Below are 27,062 nucleotides of genomic sequence, written 5' to 3' on the forward strand. Positions count from 1 at the left end.
TTGAGGGTAAACTGATTAAATTTGCTGATGACACAAAGCTAGGAGGGATAGCTAATACTAGAGAAGAGAGAGAAAGGATTCAAAAAGATTTAAATAAACTGGAGAAGTGGGCAGCAACTAACAGAATGGTTTTTAACAGGGAGAAATGCAAAGTACTACATCTGGGCAATAAAAACGAAAAAAGCATATATAGAATGGGAGGAATAGGGCTAAGTGACAGCACATGTGAAAAAGACTTGGGTATACTAATAGATCACAGACTGAATATGAGTCAACAGTGTGATGCAGCAGCAAAAAAGGCAAATGCAATTCTAGGATGTATTAACAGAAGCATACAGTCTAGATCACGTGAAGTCATTATTTCCCTCTACTCCTCTTTGGTCAGACCTCATCTGGAATATTGTGTCCAGTTTTGGGCACCACATTTTAAAAAAGACATCAACAAACTGGAGCAAGTTCAGAAAAGAGCGACCAGAATGGTGACCGGTCTGCAAACCCTGTCTTATGAGGAAAGGTTGCAGGAATTGGGAATGTTTAGTTTGCAAAAGAGAAGACTGAGAGGAGACTTAATAGCTGTCTACAAATATCTAAAGGGCTGTCACATTGTAGAAGGATCAACTTTATTCTCATTTGCACAAGGAAAGACTAGAAGCAATGGGATGAAACTGAATGGGAGGAGACACAGATTAGATATTAGAAAAAACTTTTTGACAGTTAGAGTGATCAATGAGTGGAACAAGCTGCCACGAGAAGTGGTGAGTTCTCCTTCAATGGAAGTCTTTAAACAGAGGCTGGACAGACATCTGACTGGGATGATTTAGCGAATCCTGCTTTGAGCAGGGGGTTGGACCAGATGGCCCAGGAGGTCCCTTCCAACTCTACGGTTCTATGATTCTATGATTCTATGCACGTGATTGCACAAAGGTTAGAAAGGGTACCGTATCCCCAGATAACATGTATGGATAGCGTACACATTCAAAATATATGTCTCAGGAGGCAGGCTCAGACGGTGTTAGGCCCAGTATGGATTGCACATGATTGCACAAAGGTTAGAAAGGGTACCGTATCCCCAGATAACATGTATGGATAGCGTACACATTCAAAATATATGTCTCAGGAGGCAGGCTCAGATGGTGTCAGGCCCAGTATGGATTGCACGAGATTGCACAAAGGTTAGAAAGGGTACCGTATCCCCGGATAACATGTATGGATAGCGTACACATTCAAAATATATGTCTCAGGAGGCAGGCTCAGACGGTGTTAGGCCCAGTATGGATTGCACGTGATTGCACAAATGTTAGAAAGGGTACCGTATCCCCAGATAACATGTATGGATAGCGTACACATTCAAAATATATGTCTCAGGAGGCAGGCTCAGACGGTGTTAGGCCCAGTATGGATTGCACGTGATTGCACAAAGGTTAGAAAGGGTACCGTATCCCCGGATAACATGTATGGATAGCGTACACATTCAAAACATATGTCTCAGGAGGCAGGCTCAGACGGTGTCAGGCACAGTATGGATTTGACGGCCCAGATTACACAGCGGAGGAGCAGGGAGAGGTAAAGATTGCAAATGCTGGGGCCCTGCCCAAGCAAGGGGGGCCCACTCGTGGGCGTCGGTACTGGCACTGGGCCCCTCATAGTACAGTGGTGTGTCTGACGGCGGGTGTGCACCACCACCGTCAGAGACACTTGATTGCACTATGAGGGACCCTGTGCCAGTGCCCGCGCCCAAGAGTCGGCCTACCCACCTGTCCAGGGCAACGGCACTCGCACGGTGTCGTGCGCTAGGTGGTGACCCCGGCCATGGGGGGGGGAGGCAGCACAGTTAGGGAGTTTTAGAAAGTGGCATATGTTGATGTTGGACATTCAGCTGATGCAAAAGGCGAAATAGGTGAAGTACCAGGAAGAGGTGGACCAAAGCAAGCCATTTTTCTGTCACCCTATGTGTCATCAGGGGAAGGTGGGACAAAATCCTTGGAAACCCATGCGTGGTTCATTTTAATGAAGGTTAGATCATCCACATTTTGGGTTGACAGACGGGTCCTTTTTTCTGTCAGGATTGATCCAGCTGCACTGAAGACTCTTTCCGATAGCACACTTGCAGCTGGGCAAGCGAGCTCCTGTAAGGCATATTGGGCCAATTCAGGCCAGGTGTCCAGTTTAGCGGCCCAATAGTCAAAGGGGAATGACCTGTGTGGGAGAACATCGATATGGGAGGAAAAGTAGTTTGTAACCATAGTTGACAACTGCTGTCTCCTGTCACTTTCCATCAATGCAGTATTACCAGTTGTGTGAGCGGTATTTGAAAAATCAGTCCACAACATTGTCATGAAACCCCTGTCTCCAACGCCACTTCTGCTGTGTGCACCACGAACACCTCTGCCAAGCTGCCCCCGGCCCGTACGGCTCGTGTGAGAACCATCACTGCTGCTGTGTGCTGGGAATGCCTCAAGCAACCGATTTACCAGAGTTGCTTGTTTATTAGCCAATATTAGGTCAAGGTTCTCCTGTGGCATGATGTTTTGTAATTTGCCTTTATAGCGTGGATCCAGGATGCTGGCCAACCAGTAGTCGTCATCGTTCATCATTTTGGCAATGCGGGGGTCCCTTTTTAGGATCCGCAAGGCATAATCTGACATGTGGGCCAATGTTCCCGGTGTCAATGATGCACTGCGAGTGCTGGGTGGAGGAGCACTTTCTGGCAAATCCACATCCCTCCAGTCACGCACAAACCCTGTACCAGACCTTGCCACGCCAACATTTTCACTTGCCCCACGAGATGCATCCTCCTCCCCTAAGTAATCATCCCCATCATCATCCTCCTCTTCTTCCTCCACCTCGTCCAGGAGAGGTCCCTGAGCAGACAATGGCTGAATGTCATCAAGGATTCCCTCCTCCTCTTCCTCCTCATCAACATTGGCTGCAGACGCCTGCTCCTTAAGGTGCGTCAAAGTTTGCATGAGCAGACGCATAAGTGGGATGCTCATGCTTAGGATGGCGTCGTCTGCGCTTACCAGCCGTGTGCATTCCTCAAAACACTGAAGGACTTTACAAAGGTCTTTCAGCTTCGACCACTGCACACCTGTCAACTCCATGTCTGCTCTCAAAGTGCCTGGCCGTGTATCCTCCCACAAATGCATTATGGCCTGCCTCTGCTCGCACAGCCGCTCCACCATGTGCAGGGTGGAGTTCCACCTTGTTGCAATGTCGATAATGAGGCGGTGGTTGGGAAGGTGGAGCAATCGCTGCAGCTTCTGCATACGAACGGAGTGTACAGGCGACCGGCGGATGTGCGCGCACAGTCTTCGCACCTTCTGGAGCAGGGCTGTTAACTCCGGATAATTTTTGAGGAAGCACTGCACCACCAGGTTCAAGGTGTGAGCCAAGCAAGGTATGTGGCTGAGTTTTGAAAGGGCTATGGCTGCCACAAAATTACGGCCGTTATCACTAACTACCTTGCCTGCCTCAAGATGTACACTGCCCAGCCATGACTCAGTTTGTCGCTTCAAGTACTCGGCCAGCACCTCGGCGGTGTGTCTGTCGCCCAAACACATCATCTGCAACACAGTCTGCTGACGTTTTCCACTAGCTGCTCGATAGGGGGACACATCGTGTGCAACAGTGGCAGCTGCAGATGGAGTGCTCGCACGACTGCGCTCTGTGGACGAGCTTTCGCTTCTGGAGGAGGAGGAGGAGGGTCGAACGCCTACAGCCAACTGTTTCCTATACCGTGGGCTAGGCAGCACTGTCCCACCACCGCTGCCCCCTGTGGACCCTGCATCCACCACATTAACCCAGTGCGCAGTGATGGACACGTAACGGCCCTGGCCATGCCGACTGGACCATGCATCAGTTGTGAGGTGCACCTTTCCGCTCACTGACTGCTTGAGTGCATGGACAATGCGGTCTTTCACATGATGGTGGAGGGCTGGGATGGCTTTGCGAGAGAAGAAGTGGCGACTGGGTAGGTCATAGCGTGGTACTGCATAGGCCATGAGTTCGCGGAAAGCTGTGCTTTCCACCAACCGAAAGGGCATCATCTCAAACAAGATTAGTTTGGCAATGTGGGCGTTCAAACCCAGTGTACGCGGATGAGAGACTGAGTACTTTCTTGACCTACTCATAGTGTCTGGGAGGGTGAGCTGGACTTGAGAGCTGCATATGGTGGAAGTAGCGGTGGACAGGGCGGATTGAGAGAGGGTTGATGATGGTGATGGAGTTGGTGTTCTTTCTGATGGCCTAGAATCAGTCTTTCGTTGATATAACAGTGGGATTCCCTGACTGCTGTGGTCTTGCAACGACACCTCAACATTTGCTGCTGTGCTAACCGGTGGGCTTACAGTGGGGGAAACAATGTAGCGTTGCCGACTACCTTCGTTGTGATCAGTTGCACATGTGGCACTTGAGGTTTGGTGTTGTGTCCACGCTTGCAAGTGCATACTGGTTAAATGTCTAAGCATGCAACTGGTATTCAAATTTTTCAGATTTTTCCCTCGGCTAAAGGTCTTTGCGCACTTCTTACAGATAACCTTGGCCTGATCATGAGGATTTTGGTCAAAAAAGTGCCACACTGCACTCTTCCTACTTTGGCAGACATTTTGCAGCCTAGCAAGCTGTGATCTTTTGACCCTCTGGACAAGCTGTCCAGCAACTCTTTTGATGTTTGGAACCTGTCTTTGGAGTGCTCCGGGCCTGCCAGATAACAGCTGTTGCGATGTCGATGTCTGCTGTGGATGCTCCTCATCTGAGCTATTGGAAGCAGCACCCTCTTCCCCCAATGGATGCCAATCTGGGTCAACAACTGGGTCATCCATCACCTCCTCTTCTATGTCATGTGCACCTTCCTCTGTGTCACCGTGTATGGTGGTATAGTGTGCGGGAAGGGGCACCTGAGTCTCATCAGGGTCAGAATCTGGCTCTGTACACTGCGAGGACAATGTAGTGCTCTGAGTGAATGTACCAGCAGAATCATCCATCAGCGGCTGTGCATCAGTGCACTCCATGTCAGATTCATCTTGGCCTGGGTAATTCACCATTTCACTTGATAATCCAGGCATGGTATGTGAAAACAGCTCCATGGAGTAATCAGTAGTATGGCCTGCGTCATCCTTCAATCTTGGTTGGGGTGAAGGACACAAGGAAAGGTGTGGTTCATGAACATGAGCCTCCAATGACGACTCAGTGCTTTTACTTTTTACAACTGAAGAAGAGGAGGCGATAGAGCTGGAGGCTGAGTCAGCAATGTAAGACAAAACTTTTTCCTGATGCTCTGGCTTTAAAAGCGGTTTGCCAACTCCTAGAAAACTAAGCGTTCGAGGCCTTATGTAGCCAGACGATGACGCAGGGTCAGCACCTCCTGCATTCAGTCCTATTTTGCTCTTGCCACTACCATCAGATCCACCACCAACACCATCATTACCAGCTGCCAACCCCCGCCCAATTCCAAGGCCTCTACCACCAGCCTTCCTCATTTTTGGTAGAAATGTAGACAAAATCCAACAAACTATATAGTAATGTAAAACAAGGTACAAGGTGTCTATAGGACAGGGGAGATTTTGAATTTCTGCAGACACTTGTGGACACTGGACACTTTTAGATTGTGTGAGGCCCACTGATATCTGAGCGCTATGTGACAGGCTCGATGGCACAGCTGTGACCAAAGTGACTAGAGGATAAGGGAGATTTTGAATCTCTGCACACACTTTTGGACACTGGACACTTTTGGATTGTGTGAGGCCCAATGAATATCTGAGCGCTATGTGACAGGCTCGATGGCACAGCTGTGACCAAAGTGACTAGAGGATAAGGGAGATTTTGAATCTCTGCACACACTTTTGGACACTGGATGGACACTTTTGGATTGTGTGAGGCCCACTGATATCTGAGCGCTATGTGACAGGCTCGATGGCACAGCTGTGACCAAAGTGACTAGAGGAAAAGGGAGATTTTGAATCTCTGCACACACTTTTGGACACTGGACACTTTTGGATTGTGTGAGGCCCAATGAATATCTGAGCGCTATGTGACAGGCTCGATGGCACAGCTGTGACAAAAGTGACTAGAGGATAAGGGAGATTTTGAATCTCTGCACACACTTTTGGACACTGGATGGACACTTTTGGATTGTGTGAGGCCCACTGATATCTGAGCGCTATGTGACAGGCTCGATGGCACAGCTGTGACCAAAGTGACTAGAGGATAAGGGAGATTTTGAATCTCTGCACACACTTTTGGACACTGGACACTTTTGGATTGTGTGAGGCCCACTGATATCTGAGCGCTATGTGACAGGCTCGATGGCACAGCTGTGACCAAAGTGACTAGAGGATAAGGGAGATTTTGAATCTCTGCACACACTTTTGGACACTGGACACTTTTGGATTGTGTGAGGCCCAATGAATATCTGAGCGCTATGTGACAGGCTCGATGGCACAGCTGTGACCAAAGTGACTAGAGGATAAGGGAGATTTTGAATCTCTGCACACACTTTTGGACACTGGATGGACACTTTTGGATTGTGTGAGGCCCACTGATATCTGAGCGCTATGTGACAGGCTCGATGGCACAGCTGTGACCAAAGTGACTAGAGGATAAGGGAGATTTTGAATCTCTGCACACACTTTTGGACACTGGACACTTTTGGATTGTGTGAGGCCCACTGATATCTGAGCGCTATGTGACAGGCTCGATGGCACAGCTGTGACCAAAGTGACTAGAGGATAAGGGAGATTTTGAATCTCTGCACACACTTTTGGACACTGGACACTTTTGGATTGTGTGAGGCCCACTGATATCTGAGCGCTATGTGACAGGCTCGATGGCACAGCTGTGACCAAAGTGACTAGAGGATAAGGGAGATTTTGAATCTCTGCACACACTTTTGGACACTGGACACTTTTAGATTGTGTGAGGCCCACTGATATCTGAGCGCTATGTGACAGGCTCGATGGCACAGCTGTGACCAAAGTGACTAGAGGATAAGGGAGATTTTAAATCTCTGCACACACTTTTGGACACTGGACACTTTTGGATTGTGTGAGGCCCACTGATATCTGAGCGCTATGTGACAGGCTCGATGGCACAGCTGTGACCAAAGTGACTAGAGGATAAGGGAGATTTTGAATCTCTGCACACACTTTTGGACACTGGACACTTTTGGATTGTGTGAGGCCCACTGATATCTGAGCGCTATGTGACAGGCTCGATGGCACAGCTGTGACCAAAGTGACTAGAGGATAAGGGAGATTTTGAATCTCTGCACACACTTTTGGACACTGGACACTTTTGGATTGTGTGAGGCCCACTGATATCTGAGCGCTATGTGACAGGCTCGATGGCACAGCTGTGACCAAAGTGACTAGAGGATAAGGGAGATTTTGAATCTCTGCACACACTTTTGGACACTGGACACTTTTGGATTGTGTGAGGCCCAATGAATATCTGAGCGCTATGTGATAGGCTCGATGGCACAGCTGTGACAAAAGTGACTAGAGGATAAGGGAGATTTTGAATCTCTGCACACACTTTTGGACACTGGACACTTTTGGATTGTGTGAGGCCCACTGATATCTGAGCGCTATGTGACAGGCTCGATGGCACAGCTGTGACCAAAGTGACTAGAGGATAAGGGAGATTTTGAATCTCTGCACACACTTTTGGACACTGGACACTTTTGGATTGTGTGAGGCCCACTGATATCTGAGCGCTATGTGACAGGCTCGATGGCACAGATGTGACCAAAGTGACTAGAGGATAAGGGAGATTTTGAATCTCTGCACACACTTTTGGACACTGGACACTTTTGGATTGTGTGAGGCCCACTGATATCTGAGCGCTATGTGACAGGCTCGATGGCACAGCTGTGACCAAAGTGACTAGAGGATAAGGGAGATTTTGAATCTCTGCACACACTTTTGGACACTGGACACTTTTGGATTGTGTGAGGCCCACTGATATCTGAGCGCTATGTGACAGGCTCGATGGCACAGCTGTGACCAAAGTGACTAGAGGATAAGGGAGATTTTGAATCTCTGCACACACTTTTGGACACTGGACACTTTTGGATTGTGTGAGGCCCACTGATATCTGAGCGCTATGTGACAGGCTCGATGGCACAGCTGTGACCAAAGTGACTAGAGGATAAGGGAGATTTTGAATCTCTGCACACACTTTTGGACACTGGACACTTTTGGATTGTGTGAGGCCCACTGATATCTGAGCGCTATGTGACAGGCTCGATGGCACAGCTGTGACCAAAGTGACTAGAGGATAAGGGAGATTTTGAATCTCTGCACACACTTTTGGACACTGGACACTTTTGGATTGTGTGAGGCCCACTGATATCTGAGCGCTATGTGACAGGCTCGATGGCACAGATGTGACCAAAGTGACTAGAGGATAAGGGAGATTTTGAATCTCTGCACACACTTTTGGACACTGGATGGACACTTTTGGATTGTGTGAGGCCCACTGATATCTGAGCGCTATGTGACAGGCTCGATGGCACAGCTGTGACCAAAGTGACTAGAGGATAAGGGAGATTTTGAATCTCTGCACACACTTTTGGACACTGGACACTTTTGGATTGTGTGAGGCCCAATGAATATCTGAGCGCTATGTGACAGGCTCGATGGCACAGCTGTGACAAAAGTGACTAGAGGATAAGGGAGATTGGATTGCTTTTAAAAAAGCAGTTTGCGGAGCAGTGGGTAAACAGCAATGCAGGAATGTCAGGAAGCCTTAGAAGGCAGCCCAACAACCAACACCACTGATACACCACTATATAGCCTCCCCTTGCACTGCACACACAGTGACTGGTGTGTTGTGCAGGCCAAATTGCTAGCAGCAGAAGCAGTTTTTTTTTCTTCTCAGCAGGACAAAAAAAAAAAATTGGGATTGCTTTTAAAAAAGCAGTTTGCGGAGCAGTGGGTAAACAGCAATGCAGGAATGTCAGGAAGCCTTAGAAGGCAGCCCAACAACCAACACCACTGATACACCACTATATAGCCTCCCCTTGCACTGCACACACAGTGACTGGTGTGTTGTGCAGGCCAAATCGCTAGCAGCAGAAGCAGTTTTTTTGTCTTCTTCCCTGCCTAACGCTCTCTCTAGAGAATCAGCAGCAACCTCTCCCTATACTAAGATCGGCAGAAGTAAGATGGCGGTCGGCATGCACGCCCTTTTATACCCCCTGTGACGCCCACCAAAGCAAGCCAATCACTTGCATGCCCTTCTGAAAGATGGTGGTGACCCGTGCCTATGTCATCACGTTGCCCACAGTGTCCGTGGATCCTGATTGGCTGAAAAAGAGCGCAAAACAAACTTTTGAAACGCGACTTTGGCGCGTAAGTCGCCGACCTCGTGGCCGACCTCATCCTAGGGTCGGGTTTCGTTTCATGAAACCCGACTTTGCCAAAAGTCGGCGACTTTTGAATTTTTTCGACCCGTTTCGCTCAACTCTACTACTGAGCCAGTATCTGACCCTGATGAAACTCAGGTGCCCCTTCCCGCATACTATACCACCTTACACGGTGACACAGAGGAAGGTAAAGAGGAAGGTGCAGATGACTTTGAAGAGGCAGTGATGGGTGACCCAGTTCTTGATCCGGATTAGCATCCATTGGGGGAGGAGGGTGGCGCTGACAATAGTTCAGATAAAGAGAAAGATCCGCAGCAGGCATTGACATCACAGCAGCGGTTACCTAGCAGGCCCGTAGCTGTCCAAAAATGTGAACCAAAAAATAAAATAGTTGCAGGACAGCTTGGCCAGACGGTCAAGTTAGTAGAGCGTGCAAGGCCAGAAAATGTCTACCATAGTAGGAAGAGTGCAGTGTGGCACTTCTTTGTCTAAAATCCTATTGATGAGGCAAAGGTTTCCTGTAAGAAGTGCCGAAGGACCTTTAGCAGAGGTATACAATTCAGAAATTTGAATACCAGTTGCATGCTTAGACATTTAACCAACATGCACTTGCAAGCATGGACGGACTGCAAAATGTCAGGTAGCACATGTGCACCTGCTCCGACTAAAAGTAGCCAGCAACGCTCCATCACTTTCCCCACTGTAACACCACTGCCACCGTTAAGCACACCACCAGCACAAAATTTTGAGGTGTCGTCGCAAGGTCAAGGCACTCAGGGAATCACAATGGTTTTGCAACACAACAATGAATCTAGGCCATCAACACCAATAACATCACCAACCCCCTCTCACTCCATCCGGTCCACCGCTATTTCCCCCATATGCAGCTCTCCAGTACAGCTCACCATACCAGACACTCTGAGTAGGACAAGAAAGTACTCATCCTCCTATCCGCGTACACTGTGTTTGAATGCCTACATTGCCAAACTAATCTCGTTAGAGATGATGCCCTACCATTTGGTTGAAAGCTTCGCTTTCTGCGAGCTCATGGCCTACGCTGTCCCACGCTATGACCTACCCAGTCGGCACTTCTTTTCTCGAAAAGCCATTCCAGCCCTCCACCTGCATGTGAAAGACCGCGTTGTTCATGCCCTCAAGCAATTAGTGAGTGGAAAGGTACACCTCACAACAGATGCATGGTCCAGTAGGCATGGCCTGGGCCGTTACGTGTCCATCACTGCACACTGGGTTAATGTGGTGGATGCAGGCTCCACAGGGTACAGCGGTGGTGGAACAGTGCTGCCTAGCCCACGGTATAGAAAACAGGCGCCTGTAGGCTTTTGAGGCTCCTCCTCCTCCTCTATAAGTGAAAGCTCGTCCATAGAGCGCAGTCGCACGAGCACTCCATCCACAGCTGGCAGTGTTGCACACGAGGTGTCCCACTATCCAACAGCTAGTGGTAAGCGTCAGCAGGCTGTGTTAAAGATTATGTGTTTGGGCGACAACAGACACACCGCGGAGGTACTGGCCAACTACTTGCAGCAACAAACTGAGTCATGGCTGGGCAGTCTACATCTTGAGCCAGGCAAGGTAGTCAGTGATAACGGCCATAATTTTGTGGCAGCCATAGGCCTTGCAAAACTCACACACATACCTTGCCTGGCTCACACTTTGAACCTGGTGGTGCAGTGCTTCCTTAATTATCTGTAGTTAACATCCCTGCTCCATAAGGTGTGAAGACTGTGCTCGCACATCCGTCGCTCGCCCATACATTCCAGTCGTATGCAGAAGCTGCAGTGATTGCTCCACCTCCCCAAGCACCGCCTAATTATAGACGTTGCAACAAGGTGGAACTCCACCCTGCACATGGTTGAGAGGCTGTGCGAACAGAGACAGGCTGTCATGCATTTGTGGGAGGATACACGGGCAGGCAGTTTGAGGGCAGACATGGAATTGTCGGGTGTGCAGTGGTCAAAGCTGAAAGACCTCTGTAAAGTCCTTCAGTGTTTTGAGGAATGCACACGGCTGGTAAGCGCTGAAGATACCATCATTAGCATGAGCATCCCACTTATGCGTCTGATCATGCAAAGTTTGACGCACATTAAGGAACAGGCGTCTGCAGCGGAGGAGGAACAGGAGGAGGAGGGAAGCCTTGCTACAGTCAGCCATTGTCTGGTCAGGGAACTGTCCTGGACGAGGTGGAGGAAGAGGAGGAGGATGAGGGGGATGATTATTTTGGGCAGGAGGATGCTTCTCATGGGGCAAGAGAAAATGTTGGCATTCCAAGGTCAGGTACAGGGTTTGTGTGTGACTGTAGGGATGTGGATTTTCCAGAAAGTGCTCCTCCACCCAGCAGTGGCAGTGCATAATTGTCACCTGGAACATTGGCCCACATGTGCAATTATGCCTTACAGATCCTAAAAAGGGACCCCCGCATTGCCAAAATGATGAAGGATGACGACTACTGGCTGGCCAGCATCCTTGATCCATGCTACAAAGGCAAATTACACAACATCATGCCACAGGAGAACCTAGAGATAATATTGGCTAACAAACAAGCAACTCTGGTAAACCGTTTGTTTGAGGCTTTCCCAGCACACAGCAGCGGTGCTGTTTCTCCCACGAGCCGTAGTGGGCACAATGGAAGAGGTATTCGTGGTGCAAACATCCGAAGTGGCGTTGGAGACGGGTTTCATGACCATATTGTGGACTGATTTCTCAAGTACCACTCACACGACAGCTAATGCTGCATCGATTCAAAGTGACAGGAGACAGCAGTTGTCAACTATGGTTACAAACTATTTATCCTGCCATATCGATGTTCTCCCTCACAGGTCATTCCCTTTTGACTATCGGGCCTCTAAACTGGACACCTGGCCTGAATTGGCACAATATGCTTTACAGGAGCTCACTTGTCCTGCTGCTAGTGTGTTATCTGAAAGAGTCTTCAGTGCTGCTGGATCAATCCTGACAGAAAAAAGGACCAGTCTGTCAACCCAAAATGTTGATGATCTAACCTTCATAAAAATGAACCATGCATGGGTTTCCAAGGATTTTGTCCCACCGTCCCCTGATGACACCTAGGTTGCCAGAAAACTGCCTCGGTTTTGTTCTCCTCTTCCTCTGACTTGCCAAATTCTGCCATTTACAGCTGCTGAATGTCCAGCCTACACATCAACATATGCCATTTTTTAAACCTCCCTAACTGGGCTGCCCATTCCCCCCCCCAAGGGCTAGGGTCAACATCTGGCGCACCCGGGCAAGTGACGTTGTTTTGAACAGGTGGATAGGCTCACTCATGGCCGAATGCACTGGCACAGGGCCCCTCATAGTACAACACAGTGTCTCTGACGGTGGGGGGGCCCCCTCACCGTCAGACACACCAGCGTACTATGAGGGGCCCTGTGCCAGTACCGTCGCCCACGAGTGTGCTCCCCCTGCTTGGTCATGGCCACAGCACTTGCAAGTTGCAATACTTACCTCTCTGTGCTCCACCGATGTGTAGTCTGGGCAGTTAAATCCTTCACAGGGACGGCCAATAGAAATTTGGTATATTGATCAATGATGGTTAAGATGTAGCTATAGCCTGTCCTGCTGGCCTCTACCTTCAGATAATCATTGGCTACCATTTGTAATGGACGTCAACTCACAATCGGATGCAGTGGTGCTTTATTATCAGCTTTCACAGTTTTCCTAGTCACAGACGTGCGACATTCCTGCCACTATTTTCCAATGTCTCCTCTCATGCCAATCTAATAGAATCGCCTACGGCCTGTTGTTTCTGTCTTTCGCCCTCCAAAATGCCCAGACACATCATGATAGGCAGTGAGGACCATGTGTACATCTCTCCCTGTGATCACAATTTGATGGAGACGAGTAATGGTGATGTGATCCATGCTACTGCGATAAAGCTATCCTTTCTTCAAAAAGAAGCGTTTTCACTGTCTCCACAGACACAGTAATTGAGGGTCTGCATTGCCTCTGCAACATCTACCGTGAGGTTTTCCCGCGATGAATAAATCCCAAATTTCTGCAAACAATCGACTTTCCGTCTGTACTTTTATCCATGTAGTTTGCAGGAGCTGAGTATCTGGACTGGCTTACTGAAATTGAAAAATATACGAAGATTTAAAAGTACCACAACACTGTATACTGGTGTACGCCTCGAATACCTTTCCCTTTTTCTACTTTTTAAATTATAGAATCATAGAATCATAGAATCATAGAATCATAGAATCGTAGAGTTGGAAGGGACCTCCTGGGCCATCTGGTCCAACCCCCTGCTCAAAGCAGGATTCGCTAAATCATCCCAGTCAGATGTCTGTCCAGCCTCTGTTTGAAGACTTCCATTGAAGGAGAACTCACCACTTCTCGTGGCAGCCTGTTCCACTCATTGATCACTCTAACTGTCAAAAAGTTTTTTCTAATATCTAATCTGTGTCTCCTCCCATTCAGTTTCATCCCATTGCTTCTAGTCTTTCCTTGTGCAAATGAGAATAAAGTTGATCCTTCTACAATGTGACAGCCCTTTAGATATTTGTAGACAGCTATTAAGTCTCCTCTCAGTCTTCTCTTTTGCAAACTAAACATTCCCAAATCCTGCAACCTTTCCTCATAAGACAGGGTTTGCAGACCGGTCACCATTCTGGTCGCTCTTTTCTGAACTTGCTCCAGTTTGTTGATGTCTTTTTTAAAATGTGGTGCCCAAAACTGGACACAATATTCCAGATGAGGTCTGACCAAAGAGGAGTAGAGGGAAATAATGACTTCACGTGATCTAGACTGTATGCTTCTGTTAATACATCCTAGAATTGCATTTGCCTTTTTTGCTGCTGCATCACACTGTTGACTCATATTCAGTCTGTGATCTATTAGTATACCCAAGTCTTTTTCACATGTGCTGTCACTTAGCCCTATTCCTCCCATTCTATATATGCTTTTTCCATTTTTATTGCCCAGATGTAGTACTTTGCATTTCTCCCTGTTAAAAACCATTCTGTTAGTTGCTGCCCACTTCTCCAGTTTATTTAAATCTTTTTGAATCCTCTCTCTCTCTTCTCTAGTATTAGCTATCCCTCCTAGCTTTGTGTCATCAGCAAATTTAATCAGTTTACCCTCAATTCCTTCATCTAAATCGTTGATAAAGATGTTGAACAATACAGGGCCCAGGACAGAGCCCTGTGGTACCCCACTTGAGACATTCTTCCAACTGGATGTGCAGCCATTTACGACCACTCTTTGGGTCCGATCACTAAGCCAGTTATGAATCCACCTAACAGTTGCCTTGTCCATTCCATACTTAATCATTTTTTCAATAACGATTGTATGAGAGACTTTGTCAAATGCTTTGCTGAAGTCAAGATATACTATATCTACAGCATTTCCTTGATCCACCCAATCAGTGATACCGTCATAGAAGGAAATTAAGTTAGTCTGACATGACTTATTAGTTACAAACCCATGCTGACTCTGTTTAATCACTTCATTCTTATCCAGGTATTGACATACATGTTGTTTAATAATTTGTTCAAAGATCTTTCCTGGTATAGAAGTCAGACTCACCGGCCTATAGTTACCTGGGTCCACCTTCTTCCCCTTTTTGAAGATAGGAACAACATTTGCTCTTCTCCAGTCTTCTGGCACTTCTCCTGTTCTCCAAGAATTTTCAAAGATTATAGAGAGGGGTTCAAAAATTTCTTCTGCTATCTCCTTCAGTACTCTGGGGTGTAATTCATCTGGACCTGGAGACTTGAATTCATTTAGGCTAGCTAAGTGTTTCCTCACTATCTTTCTGTTTATAGATATCCTGGATTCTTCTATTCCCTTAATAGGACAGTGAATAACAGTTGATGTTACATTTCCTTTCTGAGAGAAAACAGATGCAAAATAGGAATTTAAAAGTTCAGCCTTCTCAACATCCTGTCTTACCATTTCATCATTTTCATCCTGTAAAAATCCTATAGCATCTTTGACTTTTCTTTTACTTTTGACATATCCCCAAAATCCTTTATTATTGCTTTTGACATCTCTTGCAAGCCTCATTTCATTTTCAGCTTTAGCTAATCTGATTTGTGCCCTGCAGGTTCTGCAGACAGCATTATATTCTTCTTTAGATATGCCTCCCTCTTTCCATTTTATAAACATTTTTTTCTTCCTTTTTAGCATGTGCTTAAGTTCTGTGTTCATCCATCCTGGTTTCCTTAACTGCTTCCTATTCTTCCCTCTTTTCGGAATTGTTAACAACTGTGCTTTGAGAATTTCATTTTTCAAGATTTCCCATCCTTCCTGGACATTTTTGTCTTTAAGGATATCCAGCCATTGGATCCCTCCAATTCTCTTTCTGAATCCCTTAAAATCTGCCTTTCTGAAATCTAACCTTGACGTCTGAGTCTTCACAGGTCTTCCGCCTCTAGTTATCCAAAATTCTAAAATAGCATGGTCGCTACCTCCTAGGGTCCCAGCCACTTTTACCTCCTCAACCATTTCCTCCCTGTTTATAAGGATTAGATCCAAGGTAGCAGTTCCCCTTGTTTTCTCCCTTACCTTTTGGAAGATAAAGTTGTCAGCAAGAGAGGATAAGAATTTCCTTGACCTGTTAGTTTTGCCTGAGAGAGATTCCCAACAAATGTCTGGATAGTTGAAATCTCCCATGACAACTATGTCATATTTTTTGGAGAACTTGGCCATTTGATGCATAAAGAGTTCATCCATAGCTTCAGCTTGCACAGGCGGCCTGTAGTAAATGCCTACAATGGTGTCCTTTCCATTGTTCTGTCCTTGTATTCTTACCCAAACAGTTTCCACAGAACTCCCAGTCTCTGAAGCTTCAATCTCTGTGCAGATATACGCGTTTCTAACATACAATGCGACACCCCCTCCTCGTTTATCAAGTCTGTTTCTTGCAAATAAGTTGTATCCTTCTAGTCTTGTATTCCATTCATGTGTATTGTCCCACCAAGTTCATAGAATCATAGAATCGTAGAGTTGGAAGGGACCTCCTGGGCCATCTGGTCCAACCCCCTGCTCAAAGCAGGATTCGCTAAATCATCCCAGTCAGATGTCTGTCCAGCCTCTGTTTGAAGACTTCCATTGAAGGAGAACGCACCACTTCTCGTGGCAGCCTGTTCCACTCATTGATCACTCTAACTGTCAAAAAGTTTTTTCTAATATCTAATCTGTGTCTCTTCCCATTCAGTTTCATCCCATTGCTTCTAGTCTTTCCTTGTGCAAATGAGAATAAAGTTGATCCTTCTACAATGTGACAGCCCTTTAGATATTTGTAGACAGCTATTAAGTCTCCTCTCAGTCTTCTCTTTTGCAAACTAAACATTCCCAAATCCTGCAACCTTTCCTCATAAGACAGGGTTTGCAGACCGGTCACCATTCTGGTCGCTCTTTTCTGAACTTGCTCCAGTTTGTTGATGTCTTTTTTAAAATGTGGTGCCCAAAACTGGACACAATATTCCAGATGAGGTCTGACCAAAGAGGAGTAGAGGGAAATAATGACTTCACGTGATCTAGACTGTATGCTTCTGTTAATACATCCTAGAATTGCATTTGCCTTTTTTGCTGCTGCATCACACTGTTGACTCATATTCAGTCTGTGATCTATTAGTATACCCAAGTCTTTTTCACATGTGCTGTCACTTAGCCCTATTCCTCCCATTCTATATATGCTTTTTTCATTTTTATTGCCCAGATGTAGTACTTTGCATTTCTCCCTGTTAAAAACCATTCTGTTAGTTGCTGCCCACTTCTCCAGTTTATTTAAATCTTTTTGAATCCTCTCTCTCTCTTCTCTAGTATTAGCTATCCCTCCTAGCTTTGTGTCATCAGCAAATTTAATCAGTTTACCCTCAATTCCTTCATCTAAATCGTTGATAAAGATGTTGAACAATACAGGGCCCAGGACAGAGCCCTGTGGTACCCCACTTGAGACATTCTTCCAACTGGATGTGCAGCCATTTACGACCACTCTTTGGGTCCGATCACTAAGCCAGTTATGAATCCACCTAACAGTTGCCTTGTCCATTCCATACTTAGTCATTTTTTCAATAAGGATTGTATGAGAGACTTTGTCAAATGCTTTGCTGAAGTCAAGATATACTATATCTACAGCATTTCCTTGATCCACCCAATCAGTGATACCGTCATAGAAGGAAATTAAGTTAGTCTGACATGACTTATTAGTTAGAAACCCATGCTGACTCTGTTTAATCACTTCATTCTTATCCAGGTATTGACATACATGTTGTTTAATAATTTGTTCAAAGATCTTTCCTGGTATAGAAGTCAGACTCACCGGCCTATAGTTGCCTGGGTCCACCTTCTTCCCCTTTTTGAAGATAGGAACAACATTTGCTCTTCTCCAGTCTTCTGGCACTTCTCCTGTTCTCCAAGAATTTTCAAAGATTATGGAGAGGGGTTCAAAAATTTCTTCTGCTATCTCCTTCAGTACTCTGGGGTGTAATTCATCTGGACCTGGAGACTTGAATTCATTTAGGTTAGCTAAGTGTTTCCTCACTATCTTTCTGTTTATAGATATCCTGGATTCTTCTATTCCCTTAATAGGACAGTGAATAACAGTTGATGTTGCATTTCCTTTCTGAGAGAAAACAGATGCAAAATAGGAATTTAAAAGTTCAGCCTTCTCAACATCCTGTCTTACCATTTCATCATTTTCATCCTGTAAAAATCCTATAGCATCTTTGACTTTTCTTTTACTTTTGACATATCCCCAAAATCCTTTATTATTGCTTTTGAGATCTCTTGCAAGCCTCAGTTCATTTTCAGCTTTAGATAATCTGATTTGTGCCCTGCAGGTTCTGCAGACAGCATTATATTCTTCTTTAGATATGTCTCCCTCTTTCCATTTTATAAACATTTTTTTCTTCCTTTTTAGCATGTGCTTAAGTTCTGTGTTCATCCATCCTGGTTTCCTTAAATGCTTCCTATTCTTCCCTCTTTTCGGAATTGTTAACAACTGTGCTTTGAGAATTTCATTTTTCAAGATTTCCCATCCTTCCTGGACATTTTTGTCTTTAAGGATATCCAGCCATTGGATCCCTCCAATTCTCTTTCTGAATCCCTTAAAATTTGCCTTTCTGAAATCTAACCTTGACGTCTGAGTCTTCACAGGTCTTCCACCTCTAGTAATCCAAAATTCTAAAATAGCATGGTCGCTACCTCCTAGGGTCCCAGCCACTTTTACCTCCTCAACCATTTCCTCCCTGTTTATAAGGATTAGATCCAAGGTAGCAGTTCCCCTTGTTTTCTCCCTTACCTTTTGGAAGATAAAGTTGTCAGCAAGAGAGGATAAGAATTTCCTTGACCTGTTAGTTTTGCCTGAGAGAGATTCCCAACAAATGTCTGGATAGTTGAAATCTCCCATGACAACTATGTCATATTTTTTGGAGAACTTGGCCATCTGATGCATAAAGAGTTCATCTATATCTTCGGCTTGCACAGGTGGCCTGTAGTAAATGCCTACAATGGTGTCCTTTCCATTGTTCTGTCCTTGTATTCTTACCCAAACAGTTTACACAGAACTCCCAGTCTCTGAAGCTTCAATCTCTGTGCAGATATACGCGTTTCGAACATACAATGCGACACCCCCTCCTCGTTTATCAAGTCTGTTTCTTGCAAATAAGTTGTATCCTTCTAGTCTTGTATTCCAATCATGTGTATTGTCCCACCAAGTTTCAGTGATTCCAATTACATCATATTTCTGTTCCTGTGTTAGTAGTTCCAATTCTCCTTGTTTGTTGCCCATGCTTTGTGCATTAGTATAGAAACATTTTAGTTTGTGATTGGTTTCTCTTTTTCCAATATTTTTATTAATTAGATTCTTTCGTCTTTGTTCTTCCTTTCCACTTCTAATAGCAGAGTTCTCAATAGCATTTGTCAGGTGTATGGCTTTTTCTGGTCTTTTGCTTCCCTTCCCATGTTGTTCTAGTTTAAAGCTCTCCTTACAAATGTAGCAAGGCGACTTCCAAATACATGCTTTCCAGTCTTCGTAAGGTGCACCCCATCTCTAGCAAGTAGTCCATCGTATAAGTAGTTCACTCCGTGATCCAGAAATCCAAATCGTTGCTGACGGCACCATCGACGTAGCCAGTTGTTCACCTGCAGAATCTTATTCCACCTCCTTGTTCCATGGCCATCCACTGGGAGGATGGAAGAGAAGACCACCTGCGCTCCCAGTTCTTTCACTTTCTTGCCTAAGTCTTCAAAGTCTCTGCAGATGATTTCCAGGTCGTTTCTTGCGGTGTCATTTGTCCCCACATGTAGTAGCAGGAATGGGTAGTCATCTGTAGGTCTGAAGAGTCCTGATATCCTGTCAGACACATCTTTAATTTTTGCACCTGGAAGACAGCACATTTCTCTTGTAGTTATATCCGGTCTGCAGATAGCGGCCTCTGTTCCTCTCAGCAGGGAATCCCCCATGACCACCACTCTCTGTTTCCTCTTCACAACATTTTTCTTTCTCCATCCAGGAGGACTCTGAGGGCGTACAAGGTTGCTGTTTGTTGGCAAAGTCTTATCCTGATGTATTTCTTCATCGTTTTCCTGCGTTAGAGCCTGGTACTGGTTCCTGAGCAGTATGGGTGCTGACTGCCTCCTGATCCTCCTGCTTCTCTGGGTCACATGTCTCCATTCCTCTGTTTCTTCAGGTGCACTTCGAATTTCTTCTCTTTCTGTAACATGAAGAGATAATTCTGCTCTGTCCAAGAACTCTTCACCTTCCTTAATGATCTTCAACGTAGCTAACCTCTCTTCGAGATTTTGCAACTTTTCCTCCAACAGGGACACAAGCTTGCATTTGTGGCATGTGAAGTTTGGCTTTTCCACTGGTAAATCTGTGAACATGTAGCAAGAAATGCAGCTCACCAAATGGCTCCTGGCCTCTTCCATCATGAGATTTCTTAAAAACGATGAAAGATGAGCCAAATTTCGCGCGCCGATAGGCGCGCGGTTTTTCCAATTTCCTCTTTTCAGCTGCAACGGCCAAAACCCAGTGATCGTTGAGCTCGCGGAGACTCTTCACTTATCCCAGAAGGCACTGGGAATATGCAAATGATCTCCTCAAGACTCTTCCCCTGGTTTTCCGATTTCCTCTTTTCAGCTGCAACGGCCAAAACCCAGTGATCGTTGAGCTCGCGGAGACTCTTCACTTATCCCAGAAGGCACTGGGAATATGCAAATGATCTCCTCAAGACTCTTCCCCTGGTTTTCCGATTTCCTCTTTTCAGCTGCAACGGCCAAAACCCAGTGATCGTTGAGCTCGCGGAGACTCTTCACTTATCCCAGAAGGCACTGGGAATATGCAAATGATCTCCTCAAGACTCTTCCCCTGGTTTTCCGATTTCCTCTTTTCAGCTGCAACGGCCAAAACCCAGTGATCGTTGAGCTCGCGGAGACTCTTCACTTATCCCAGAAGGCACTGGGAATATGCAAATGATCTCCTCAAGACTCTTCCCCTGGTTTTCCGATTTCCTCTTTTCAGCTGCAACGGCCAAAACCCAGTGATCGTTGAGCTCGCGGAGACTCTTCACTTATCCCAGAAGGCACTGGGAATATGCAAATGATCTCCTCAAGACTCTTCCCCTGGTTTTCCGATTTCCTCTTTTCAGCTGCAACGGCCAAAACCCAGTGATCGTTGAGCTCGCGGAGACTCTTCACTTATCCCAGAAGGCACTGGGAATATGCAAATGATCTCCTCAAGACTCTTCCCCTGGTTTCAGTGATTTCAGTGATTCCAATGACATCATATTTCTTTTCCTGTGTTAGTAGTTCCAATTCTCCTTGTTTGTTGCCCATGCTTTGTGCATTAGTATAGAAACATTTTAGTTTGTGATTGGTTTCTCTTTCTCCAATATTTTTATTAATTAGATTCTTTCGTCTTTGTTCTTCCTTTCCACTTCTAATAGCAGAGTTCTCAATAGCATTTGTCAGGTGTATGGCTTTTTCTGGTCTTTTGCTTCCCTTCCCATGTTGTTCTAGTTTAAAGCTCTCCTTACATATTATATTATATTATAGTGTAATACATACTGAGCCTGTGAGTGTCTGTGTCTGACTCCCGAAGTGTAGATGGAAATTTACAATTACCCCTAGACTGGATACACCTGGTATGTGCTGATACAGTACCTTTGTTCAAAATGTTTTAGTAAGGTATCCTCCATAGTGAGTGAGCGTGTGTGGTTTCCGCCTTCTATATAGATGGTGAATCGGAGATACCAATTTTTACTCTATACTGGATGCAGCTTGTTTCTTGTTATACAGTACCTTTGGTCGACATTTAGTGTTACGGTCACATCCATACTGAGTAAGCATCTGAGAGTGACTACGGGACTATGTATATGGAGATTTTATTTGTACCCTATATTATATATACTTGCTACCTTGATATCCAGTACCTTTTTAACAACATTTTTTATTATGGTCAAACCCTGACTGAGTGAGCATGTGAGGGTGACTCCGGAAATCTATACGGAGATTTCAAATTTGGCCAACACTGATTACAGCAGTACGCTTCTGATACAGTAACCTTTTTTGCTATTTAGTTTCAGGTGTAATCCATAATGAGCCTGTGAATGTCTGCCTGTTACTCCAAAAATATATTTTGAGATTTAAGATTACCCCAACACTGTATACAGCTGTACGCTTGTGTTACATTACCCATTTACAGCTTTTCATATTCTTGTGTAATCCATACTGGGCTTGAGAGCGTTTGTGTCTGCCTCCTGAAATATATACAGAGATTCAGAATGTTTACACTTAACTATATATACCTTGTATCTGGTGATACTGAACCCTTTTTCAACATGTTATTTCATTGGGTAATCCATACTGAGCCTGTGAGCGTCTGTGTATGACTCATGAAATATATACGGAGATTTACTGTTATCCGTTGACTGTATAGAGCTGTACGCTTCTGATACAGTACCATATATCTGCTGGTATTTTGGGTCCATTTTAAAAAACATGAGGCAGTATGGTGGAAGAGGATGCGGACGTGAGCGTAGGGGGCCACCTGTTAGTGATGGTGGTGGTGATGCATCTGCTAGTAGTGCCAAAAACACAATAGCAGCTTGGACAGGAGGTGTTGAGCCTGCGTCATGGTGTAGCTCCGGAAGGCCTGTAAGGCTCCCTTTTATGGGAATAGGTAGACTGCTTTTAAAGCCGGAGCATCAGGAACTAGTGTTGCCTTACATTCGTGAAACAGCCTCCAGCTTTATCGCCTACTGTCCTGAAGTTTAAAAAAAAAACAAGCACTGAGTTGTCAGTGCAGGCTTCTGGTCAGGAGCAACCCCTTTCCTTGTGTCCTTCACCCACATCAAAAGTGAAGAATGCGGCAACACACCCTTAAGATAACTCCATGGAGCTCTTTTCACATACTATGCCTCGGTTGATTAAAAATGGGGCCCATCATATACTGGAGCATTCCAAATGGGGGACATCAAACACTGGAGCGGCATTTACAGGGCCCATTATACACTGGATAATTAGAAATGAAGCACATTATATATGGAGCATTAGTAGGGCCCATCATACACTGGAGCATCTCCATAAGGCCCATCATATAATGGAGCATTCCAAATGGGGGATATCAGACACTGGAGCAGCATTTACGGGGCTCATTGTACACTGGAGCATTACAAATGGAGCCCACTATATATGGAGCATTATTTGGGCCCATCATACACTGGAGCATCGTCCATAGGGACCATCATATACTGTGGCATTATGTGGAGCTCATCATATACTGTATGGAACATTATATGAGACCAATTATTCTGTATGGAGAAATATATGGGGCTCATTATTCCATTATTCTGTATGGCGCACAATGTGGTGGCCATAATACTGTATGAGGTAATATACTGTCCTTTTTTTGAGCTATTGTAGAATTTAAAATAGATCAGTCATGTCATGTCATGTAAGCAGTGAAGTATTTGTCATTGTACTATACCTATATTTCTGTGCTGTATCGGAGCATCATGAGTTGTGGTATGTGTTAAAGGGGCACACTGACACTCTTTGGCCCAGGGCACATGAAAACCTGGAGCCAGCCCTACCCCCCCACATCTTTAGCCAAATAACCCCCAGTTTTCAATGCGTAACTATTATTATGAAGTAAATTAAGGTTGACAAGCTTCAGTAATAAGAATTGATGTTTTTGGCATTGAAATGGGCACTGTAGGTGTGTTTACTGTCCTCCACTCCCTGCCAACTTTGCTTCCTCATTGACTTGCATTGCGTTTCGTGTTTCAGTTGGACCTCCGACTTTTCCCTATAGTCGGCCGATTTCGTTCAACCTGACTTTTGCGAAAGTCGGGTTTCATGAAACCCGACTTGACCCTAAAAAAGGCAAAGTCGCTCATCTCTATATTAAAAAATTTTTTACAATTCTTTCCTTCTTTTGTGTACCCTAGAGTCTGCGGTTAGGCTGGTGATTCTGTTATGAATGGGTCACTGAGTAGGATGGCAGGAACAGGCTAAACCAGCAGAAGACCAGAGAGGTTGGTAACTAAGCGGATTGCAGACCCCTGATCCTATCCACATAACTAGCAGGAGCCATGGAGCGTTCCTACGATGCCCTAGACGCTTCGTCACAGCCGGAGAACTATCTAAGCCTAAAGACAGAAAGGTGAAATCTAAACTGTCCTGGAGCAGATCCCCAAAGGAATAGACAGCCCCCAAACATATTGTCGGTGAGACAAGATGAGACACAGACACAGGCAGAGAACAGACTGAGCAAACGGTGGGGCCCAAGCTGTCTAGACAGGACAGGACAGAAAAGATACTGTCTGCAATCACGCACAAAACCCTAAAAAAGTCTAACACTTCTGATATACAAAAAACCTGAGGTCACATGACCTCACCCCCGCTAGATCAGCACTCTGGTATGAACTGGAAGCAAAGCAAAAAGATACTAACATAACAGGGGACTGAACAAGCTGTAACATATGAAGCAGGGCCCAGCAGTGCCCCCAGCAGGGAGCACGCTGAATCCTAGCAACAAAGCAGAAAGCAAAAAAAAGGCAAAACCAGATTAGATGCAAAGGATTAGCAAAAGAATCACTTAGCTGAACAATGCAGATCAGGCAGGGGATAAAAGAACTCCAAATGCACAGGGAGGAAATCACCAGCAACCTCAAAGAGCAGCCAGCTCAATTATATGCTCCCAGCCAGTAATCCTAGGTTTCAAATTATCGTCGTCAGGTGAGGATCTTCCATCCACCTGGCCAGCTCCACTACTCTCAGTAACCATCAGAGGGAGCAGAGGGAGCTTCGGCTCAGAACTCCAAGCAAGAGAATTCACAACAGCTTCTGCTATAAACTGCTAATGTTTGACCATTTTATGTATATTTTATAAAAGATATTAACAGTCATATCTATACATGTAATATTAAATTCAATGCTCCGTTATTTAGGAATGGAAGAATACTTATAAAAACTGGCATACAAATATGTAAAGGAATCTTGTTCTAGCAATTTAAAGTACTTACAGCATTTGGGTAGCATTGTGAACCTGCCTACATGCACAATGTTTGTCTCAAAAACAGGAAAATTTAATGTCTGTACATTATGCACAGGGGATTTAAGTTGACTTCAGGTCATACTAGGTTCCAGTAACATACAGATAGACATAAATGTGCAAATAGATGGTGCAAGAGTGACACCAATAGATTGAAACACGCATTACACTTTAACTTTAAATCAGAAAAATCTTATTTTTGCAGTATTATACATAGTATAGTGGTTCTGCAGAATGATTAGCAAACATTTCCTTAGAGGCAGTTTGTCAGTAGTATCTGCCCTGCTAAGCCGTCTATATGGGCATGTAGGTCATAGGAAGCTGAATAAAGTAATATCTGCAATTTCAAATCCACCTTTTCCAGATTATCAGGAAGAGCTGGACTGCCCCAACATTAAGCAAGATCAAGATAGAAGCTATTACATGTCTCAAATTGGTAATTCAACATTTCATTTAAAACAAGCCTTAGGTCAGATTCTCTGCAGATCAGTGTCGGGCTCATTGCCTGGAACAGCTCAGTTACATATAGGACAAATGCGGAATTCTCTGGAATAAGAAGTTGGGTCGCAAATATAAAGGTATCATTTTATTCAGCTATTTATGACCTGCGTGTCCATATAGATGGGTTAGCAGGCCCGGATTTAGGGGGGCCCAAGGGGCCCGGTCCCTGGACCACCCACAAAGCGGGGGCCTCCCACCAATATAGAGATAAATATCTCAAAACATGTAAAATACACATCTCTTTGCTGTGAACTGTTTCTAATGATAAGGAACATTTAACAAAAGAGAATCTATAGAAAGTGCAGGGACCTGGCTATGGTCCTACATCTCAGGGGCTGGCGAAGAGCAGCAGAGTCATGGCACCTGACCTGCGTCAGCATCCACTGAACTGGCTAGCCAGACTTCCTTAGTACCCTGTACCTAATGCTTAGCTTGTGGCATGCAGCACGGGACACTCTTTAAATCTGGTTGCTAAAAATGCAGTAGAACGCTACTTGAGTGCTGTACATTTTTTTGACTTCCTTGAAAAGCTGTTCCTCTTCACAGTTTCAATGCATCGGCATCAGCTCCTGACTGAGGCTTGGAAAAATATTGACTCAGCAACAGCATTGACTCTCAAACGTGTCACAACAACGCGTTGGTCCTGCAGAGTTGACACTACTAAGGCCCTTAAGCATGACTATCAGCAGTTTAAAGATGTACTTAAACAGATTGCTGATGACTTTGAAGAAAAAAGCTGTGTACGGTGTGAAGCAGAAGGACTGTTAAGACAAATGAATCAGCTTGAAATTGGTATTAACACCACCTTCTGGAATGATATCCTGCAAAGAACAGATGCTACTTGTAAAAATCTACAAAATGCGAATCTAGATCTAAACACTGCTGTGGCATCACTGACCAGCTTAAAAGACTATGTCGCATCAAAGCGTGACTCCTTCAAAATTTATGAGAAGCAAGGCGAAGAGCTGTCTGGTTCATCTGAGTATGTTCAGACGATAACTCGACACTGGCGCCGAAACGTGTGTCTCAATCCATTGGATTATGGCCATACGGAAGAAGTACAACTCAGCCCTTCTGAAAAATACAGAACAGAAACTTTCTTGCCTATCATTGATCAGTTTTTCGCTTCTCTGGACCAACGTCTTCAAGCATATAAAGATATATCAAGCAAATTTAGCTTTTTTAGCCATCTGAAAGAACTGTCTTCAGAGGAGCTTAAGGCCACAGCAGAGCAACTCGTCAGGTCTTATTCAGATGACTTGGACATTACATTTATCGATGAACTGTGTCAGTTTGATTTGCCAATTTATTCACAGACGAGGAGCCAAAAGATATCAGCACTGAACTTTTCATGTACAAGCTTATCATGGAAAAGGGTGTGCAGGACATTTTCCCAAATATTGAGATAGCTCTAAGGATATATCTAATTTTGATGGTAAACTGCAGTGGTGAGCGTTCCTTCTCAAAACTCTAATTACTTGAAAACCTATTAAGAACATCCATGAAGCAGGAACAACTTGTAAATTTGGCTATCATGAGCATCGAGTCAAATATACTGCGTGAATTGGACTTTAATGGCATCATTAGTGATTTTGCAGCACGAAAATCAAGGAAAGTGCCTGCATAAATGATTTTTGTAAATAAATTTGCATTTGT

Source organism: Dendrobates tinctorius, unplaced genomic scaffold (assembly GCF_039654945.1).
Source record: "Dendrobates tinctorius isolate UK_male_01 unplaced genomic scaffold, ASM3965494v1 ptg000224l, whole genome shotgun sequence".
In the NCBI taxonomy this organism is placed as follows: Eukaryota; Metazoa; Chordata; class Amphibia; order Anura; family Dendrobatidae; genus Dendrobates; species Dendrobates tinctorius.